The sequence below is a fragment of the Zingiber officinale genome, chromosome 3A (assembly GCF_018446385.1).
Source record: "Zingiber officinale cultivar Zhangliang chromosome 3A, Zo_v1.1, whole genome shotgun sequence".
NCBI lineage: Eukaryota > Viridiplantae > Streptophyta > Magnoliopsida > Zingiberales > Zingiberaceae > Zingiber > Zingiber officinale.
This window is the reverse complement of record NC_055990.1, coordinates 39,223,208-39,231,385: the sequence shown is the minus strand read 5'-3', so window position 1 is coordinate 39,231,385 and position 8,178 is coordinate 39,223,208. Positions and strand designations below refer to the sequence as shown.

General features: G+C 39.9%; 1 pseudogene; it reads left to right on the top strand.

Moving 5' to 3' along the window:
* The first annotated feature begins 2,064 nt into the window (after window positions 1-2,064).
* LOC122050364 lies at window positions 2,065-7,333 on the top strand (annotated as a pseudogene).
* The last annotated feature ends 845 nt before the right edge of the window (window positions 7,334-8,178 follow it).

Sequence of the window (8,178 nt, the reverse complement as noted above, 5' to 3'; positions counted from 1 at the left end):
GTCGTCCAGCTTCGTCCATTGCTTCCGATCGGATGCAGGAGCGTTCCTACAGACGGCGCCAAATTGATCCTGTCCGAAAGCTGAATCAACGGACGCTGGGCACGTGGCGCTCTCCGCTTTGCTGACGTAGATCCCCGACCGGTCATATGGACCTCCGGCTAACCTGCAAAGAAATCGGGCCGGGAAGGGGTTTCCGGCGACGATCCTCCGACGCTCAAGTCAGGCAAGTGGACAACAAAGGGGTGCCTCCAAGAATCGTAGAATGCGTACCTCCGGTGATGTGTGAGGCCCTTTATATAGAGCTGGAAAGGGGCTCACACACACATATCGAGGTGAATACGTGTCCTCAACCCATACCTCAATATGGACTTGTCAGAAAAGCTTACCTGACCCCTTACTGCTACAGTCCGAGCACGTCTCTGATGGGACAGCAGAACCCTGTCATAAGATCCTGCGTATGGTTCGCTCGTTGGCCATACCTACTGTCAGAGGATGTTTCCTTGTCCTGTTCTCTTCTTACTCCTTGCCGAGTGTCCGGCCGGTCGGTACCCCTTGTGTCCGGCCGGTCATGCGTGCTGGTCCACTTAGGATATTCCCGGTAGCGTGCTCTGTGGAGACTGTTCACAGTATTGCTATGTTCGGTCGAGTGGGCTACCCGCTCGGCCGTACAATCCTGTTCAACGAGCGTCGAAACCCTGACTCCTCGCCGGGTGCCTTTGACTCTGATGAGACCCCGTTCGGCCGACCGGTCTCCCCCTTCTCCGGTCGGCCGTTCGGCCCTTTAACTTCCACATGACGTTGACTTCCCTTAGAGGGAGGTCTCTGTTCGTACCGCCGGATCACCGTGCTTATTAATATGTCATTCGTATTATCATATAATGATGTTACATTATTATAATTATGCATGTATTATGAGATAAAACTAGCTAGTAAACCCTGATTATATAAGTGTTAGCAAACGGAGTCAAATTGAAATAATTTGATACTAAATAATTTTTTTTGAAAAAAGAATTACTTTTTTATATTTTAAAATAAAAAATAATTAAAATCTAAATATATTAAATATTCACATGCTTAATTTGCTATGAATCACAAATTAAACAAATTAAAGCCAACAGGGTATTTCGGTAAACAAAATTAAAGGGGCTTTATATTTTTGATATTTTTTTCGGTAAATGTATATACAAGGAGTGTTTTTTTATAACATGCCCCTAAGTTGGACTGTCTGTTAGGAAAAGTATTGGGCTTTGGTGGGCCGAAATATGGGCTTGGAACATTCTTGACCGATCTGGATCCCTAGTTTCGGGCCCCCGATTCTTATCCCTCTCTGCGGACTTCCTCTCAATCCGTACCGGTTCCGCTGTCAGGCGTCAACGATCGACGTTATTCCCTCTGTCGACGGCCGTCTCTCCCTCCTCAATTGCAGACATCTACTCTCCTCTCCGGCTCTGCTTATGTCCCTGTATCCGTAATCGACGTCGAGACTACTTTTCTGTTAATCTTCCCAGTTCCTTGCATCCAACGTGAGAGGACGAGTTTTTAGTTAGGGGTTTAAATGAGTGAAATCGGCTCGTGAGTTATTCGAAACTTGATTCGATAAAAGTTCGTTTAAGCTTGTTTAATGAGGCTCGTTAAGATAAACAAATCAAATTCAAGTTTCATAATATTCGACTCGTTAACTCGTGAACATGTTCGTTAAACTCATAAATCAATTTTTAAATAAAAAATAATAATTTTGATATTAAATTTATAAATTTTACATTATACTTATAAAAAAATATAAATAAATATATTAAATTTATTTATTAGAATAAAATTATAAATTTTAACAAGAATATTATAATTTTTTAAAAATATATAATTTAATTTTTAATGAATATTTAAATTTATAATTTAGATTTATTAAATTTTTTTAAACTCGATAAAAGTTCGAATAAATTCATGAGACATGAATATATTCGTTAAAAATTATAAACAATCCAAATTCAAATATCGAGGTGCTCGGCTACCTATGTCTAGGGCTGTACCGTGCTAGTGGGCGAGATCGACTATAATCTGTAAACTTGCAAAGGCTCTCCTTTTGTTCGCCTTCTCGTTGTCCTAATCGTCCGTAGTTCTACTATAGCGCACCGTTTGCTGAGGAACGCGCAGGCTGACGGGTGGGATCGCTCCGATTTCCCCATCCTATGCGAGTCCTGCCTCGGCCACAACCCTTACATTCGAATGGTACTTTTTCATCTCTATCTATCTCTGTGTAGGAATTCAGATTATTTGGTCGGAACCATCGAAACTGAAAGTACAGATAGAGTGGTGTAATTATTTGTTTTTTTTGTTGCTACGTTGGATTTAAATGTAATAATGAAGATACGAGCTGGCAAAAATCTGCGTTTGAGACTTAATTTAGTTCCACTAGGCATGCTATTGGGTTTTATAAGGCTGCATGATCTTAAAGTTGACGCCTTGATATGTTGGACCGGGACCATACTGCCTATGTTTTCATTTAGGCACACTTGTGATTTTGTTTCTTCGGATTAGTGTTTGGATCTGTCAATTGCTTCTTGGGTCATGGTTTATAATTTATTTTAGGATTTTAGTTTGGATCATGTTACACGGCAATGCTTTTAGCCACTGATGAGGTTTAGTAACTGAATTTGTTTTCCTAAATCAAAATTTTGCAATGTTTGCTATGTCTGGATATTTTTTTTTAGCCAAACCAATATTTCTTGGGTTTTAATGGGATATAAGTGTTTATCAGGAAAAATCAATAGCCTTTGCAGTTTGTATAATAGCTTGTTTATTTATAAAGGAGATAACCAATGCAGGCTGGACTAGCATGTATTAGGATTCACATTTTGGATCCGTCATAAATATATTGCTGATTGGGACACATAAATTTACTTAGGCATCCTAACATTGTGCAACTGATATTGAATTTCATGTTCTAGTTCTAGTATCCATTAGATGACTTGGAAGTAACACAATCATTGTTTGTTTCATCATAATTTGTAGACAAAGGCTGATTATGACAAGGAATGTAAGATCTGTAAACACCTGTTTACTGTCTTCAGATGGAGGCCAGGACGTGATGCAAGGTACAAGAAAACTGAAATTTGTCAGCTGTGCTGTAAGCTGAAGTATGTCTGTCAGGTGTGCATCCTTGATCTTGAATATGGGTTGCCTGTACAAGTTCGGGACACTGCGCTTGCTGTCAACCTAATGATGCCATCCCAAAGAGTGATGTGAATAGGGAATACTTTGCTGAAGAACATGACCGCAAGGTATGTTACATTAGATTCTTGCTGGGGGTTTTTGTTCATGTGTTCTTTTTCTATTTCTTTGGTTAAATTCTAGATTTGTTGTTAAGACACTATATAGTTTGGGTCATGAATGCACCTTGTCAAAATTGCTTACTTGCCTTTAATGGTTTTCTTACTATTTGTTTTCCTTTAGCATACCCTATATTTGGTTTGAAGGGGAGTTTTGGCGCAATGGTAAAGTTGCTACCGTGTGACCTAGAGGTCATGGGTTCGAGTTTCAGAAACAACCTCTTGCAAAGTAGGATAAGGCTGCGTACAATAGATCCTTTTCCGGGACCCCGTATTGACGGGAGCTTCGTGCACCGGGTTGCCCTTTTTATACACTATATTTGGCTTGTTCAACAGTAAAGTTAACTGGGTTACTGATACAATTGACTTGCTACTTGTTTGGGCACAAAAGGAAATTTGAGTTTGATCTTTTATATTTAATTTATAGACAAACCTAGCTGTATAAGAAATCTGGCACTTACTCAAGAAAGTATATCTTCATAACTGAAATAGATATTAAATAATTGATCGAACTGATTGTATCTCAGGACTCTTATAATGTCCCTTTATATCATTCACATACCAGCAGGATTTTTTTTCCTGCAGAAAGCATTCTCAGATATTTGTCCTGTGCATTGTCTTGTAACGCCCATATCAATTCAGAACATTGTTGATCAATAATATTCAAAACATATTAATCTATTAGTCATTCCATTTTTCTTTCACATGAATGGCATATACATTTATTTGTTATTCAGTTCAAAGTCAATTGATCTGAATTAAATCAAAATTGGCCACTTTTGCTTCTGCTCGAAATTGGGTATAGGGTTATTTAGGGGACAAAAAATAATCCAAAAAATCTTCACTCATGTTCAATGTCCATGCTGTCCTTTAAGAAGAATACTCACTTGTGCTTCTTTGGTAGCTCTCTCATGAGCTCAAGGTGTGAGATGATTGGGTAGAGGCAACAGTGAAGGTTGAGTGGGCAGGATAACAAAGGTCATCTTGAGGTGCAACACAACATTGACACAAGATCTGATGCATCTGAGATCAGGTGAAGGTCAGGAGGAGAAGTCAGGGGAGTTCACAGACGTTTTAGCAAAGGGGCTCAGCATTGACTTGAGCTACGCATTTGAGGTGAGGGCGAAGGTCCCTTGGTGATGGTGGTGGAGGTTGGGGCAACCAGATAAAATGAAATGCAATATTGGGTAGAGAAAGGTAGAGGGTGATTTTGTTAATTTTTTAGTTCCCGTCCTTTTCCCTTTTTTTCCAGCTAAACAGGGTTTGAATGCTGAATCAATCAGGGTTTGAATGTTATAAACAAATTGATATGTAGTGGTTGCTTGTTCATATCATAATATTCAACTTCCTTTTTATAGTATTAGGTAAACTTTGCTATTCTAGATCGTTAATCTCCCAAAGTAGATATTCTAAACCTCAGAAGCCTACTCGCTCACCTTCCTACGCATCAATCTTGTATATTTTCTTTGTCAGTTCATTCTGTGACCATTAAAGATTATTGTTTGTGTAATTGAGTTTAGCTTTTGCTCTTTTTTTCTTTCTATTTGTTCTTGCAATATTGATCCAGCATGAGTTTTTCGCCCTTTGTATTTTTGGTTTTCATGTCTTGACACTTACAAAACCTCCTTTTTTCAGGCTAGAGATGGCATAGATTATGAATCTTCATATGGAAAAGTGCATCCAAATGATACCATTCTAGAACTTCAAAGGACCACTCCTTATTACAAAAGAAATTGGGCCCATGTTTGTAGCTTCTTTATGCGTGGAGAATGTACACGTGGTGCTGAATGTCCTTACCGACATGAAATGCCTGAAACTGGTGAATTATCTCAACAAAATATAAAAGACAGATATTATGGGTATGTATGCTAAATTTCCATTTGTAGTCTACACTATACTTTGTGAATGAAAAGGGAGAATTTTTAAGTTGAATTAAAATTAGTTAACTGATTCAAGTGTAGATAACATGGCATACTGGAAAATCTGTTTCTTGGTAGCCAACATGGATATAGATCCAGGTGTTTGACATAATTTCAGAAAGTTCTTATGTGCATATTGGTATTGATATTCAAATCATCATGCATATTAAATACCATAATCAAACCTTTTTTCTATCTGTCATGCACAACATAAGCAGATGTGCTAGTCCCAGTGAAGCCCATATTTAGTTCCTTTGACTTCTTTGCTTCTGCATTACTAAGAGTTCATTTCACTAGTTTGCTCTAATTAGGAGCGCGTTATAATAACTATTGTCTATGTCATTTTAACCGATGCTTTCAAAACCTAACCAAATCTTCTGGTTCAACTGGTTAGCTCGAGAACTAGAGGCCAAACCAATTGGGTTTAGCAGATGCATCATGGTTGAACTCTGTTTGCACATGTCATCCGGAGAAAACAAGTTCTCTGGTTGCTTTTATTTTTCATCACCTTTATTAAGATCTTATTTGAATACTTGCACCATTTTTTAAAATGTGAACAATAAGATATAAATGTTGTTTACTTATGGTTTTTTTAAGGAAAAGATGTTTTTGAATTTTATTTTTTTTTTTAATTTAAGAACAAACCAGGAACATAGTATTTGGAGTTTTGAGTGACGGGGAAATTATTATATATATATTTCAAATTGCTTGCTATAATGTCTAGAATTCTAGTTATTTGGCTATTTTTCTTCTTTTCTTCTATATAGAGTGAATGAACCTGTTGAATTGAGACTATCGACTAAAGTTGATCTTTTCTTTCACATGCAGAATGAATCACCCTGTTGCTATGAAACTTCTAAGCAAGGCTGAGCCCCCGGGGCTATGGTGCAGCGGCAGGGCATCCATGTTGTTACTCAGGCATCCGCGGTTCAAGCCCTAGCTATGACAAATTTGCAAGAATTTTTTCTCCAAATGGGGCACGCAACAAAAGGATGCTGAGCTCTTGGGCTGCCCGTTGTGAGTGCTTCCCGATTTACCTGATGGCCGGTGGGAAACTTCCGTGGGGCCAGACCAGTTACACCAAGTTCGACGTTACCCAGCCTGGTTAATCATTTTTTTCTAAGCATGGCTAGGGAAATGCCGTGTAAATCTTCCAGATGGTGAGAGTATAAAGATCCTTTATGTTGGCGGACTTGATGCACAAATCTCGGAACAGGATCTGAGAGATCACTTCTGTGTCCATCACTTCTATGTCCATGGTGAGATAGAATCCATCAGAATGGTGCTTCAGTGAGCATGTGCATTTGTAACTTACACCACAAGAGAAGCAGCTGAAAGAGCTGCAGAGGAGCTCTCTAACAAGCTGGTCTTAAAGGGAATTCAATTGAAGCTGATGTGGGGGCGGCCTCTGGCCTCAAAACCAGAGGGAGAGGTGCCTGACGATGGTGCTGCTAGGCAAGGAGCTGTGTTTCACACAGGTATGCTTCCAAGGTCAGTCATATCTCAGCAGCAGAGCAACCATTAGCCTCTTCCACCTGGAACTGAGAACCACGCTCAGCCGTCACTTAACTTTTTCAACATTCTTGCGCCACTACAAACTGGACGAACATTCTACCCCTCCATGGATCCTCAAAGGATGGGCGCTGTAATCCCCTCACAGGAGGGAGGTGATAATAAGTGTGGATCAGAGAAGAAACCGGCAACTGCCAAACCATCAAGGACACAATTATACCATGGTTCCTTCGCATTTGCAGAGGCAGTTTCCACCATATGGGTACATGGCGCCGCCACCACCTTGCCACCATGGGTCACATCCTCCAGCACTGCCACCGCCACTTCAGGGCATCAATATCCTCAAGGCCCGCCTGGACCATCTTAGTTTGAAATCCTCTACGAAAGTGAAAGCATGGGTGCCCTAGTAAACTGATTTTGGCTGCCAGGTGGTGCCACATCGAATTTGTACTGAGCTAATGCCTTCTGTGCTTCATATATAGTTTGGTATGTAGTTATGAACTGTGAAGCACACAAATAGCTATTTTATTTGTGTTGTAATCTTTCAGTAGCAATCATATTCATGCGTGTAGTAGTAATTCCTTCCATCATCAATTGTTATCCTTTCATATTTTAATAACCAAGTGCTAATGCAATAAATATGTTTTTCATATCAAAGTGAAGTACACTCTTTAACCCCAAGTCATTGCAGATCATGTCAATATCATATATGCTTGTTTGCTGATCTTATTATCCTTGTTAGTTTACTACTATTAATGCCGTTGTTCCTGTTCCCGACAGCCAGTACATTATCATTAATCAAAGAGCAGAAAGCGAAGTCCATGGAGAAGGATGCCAACTCGACTCCACACACGCACAAAGCCCAGTAGGTGTTGAAGGAAGAATTGAATCGAAGGAATAGAATGGAATTTGAACCCTACTCAAACCAAGCTTTGTCTCCTCCTCTTGTTTTCTTCTCTCTCCCTCCCTCTGCTGCACAATTGAAGGTCCATTAATGCAGTTTGGTGGAGTCACTGATTGAGCGTAATGTAGAAGAGAAGCATGGATCCATAGCACAAATATTGCCTCTCCGAGGAACCTCACTTATTGCTCTTCCTTGACTCCCTCAACTCATGCTTTCTTCCTCGGTTCTTCAACAAGCTCGCTCTGCTTTTAATCTGTAATAGGCAATGAGGACGAGAGTCGCTGCTTTGGTCTCATTCTTATTGATTTTGGTTGTTCCTGGTTTGTTTTCTTGTGCACTAAGTCGAGAGATTGAAGGACTGAAACATAGGCATCAAGTGGAGGAAGAGAGAATGGTAACAAAGAAAAGCGTGGTGATGGAAGCTTGTGGGGTTCTTCACGGAGGAAGGAGTGTTAATGGAAGCTTGGTTATTGAGGAGGAGGAGAAGAGAGTGGTGACTACTGGTCCCAATCCACTG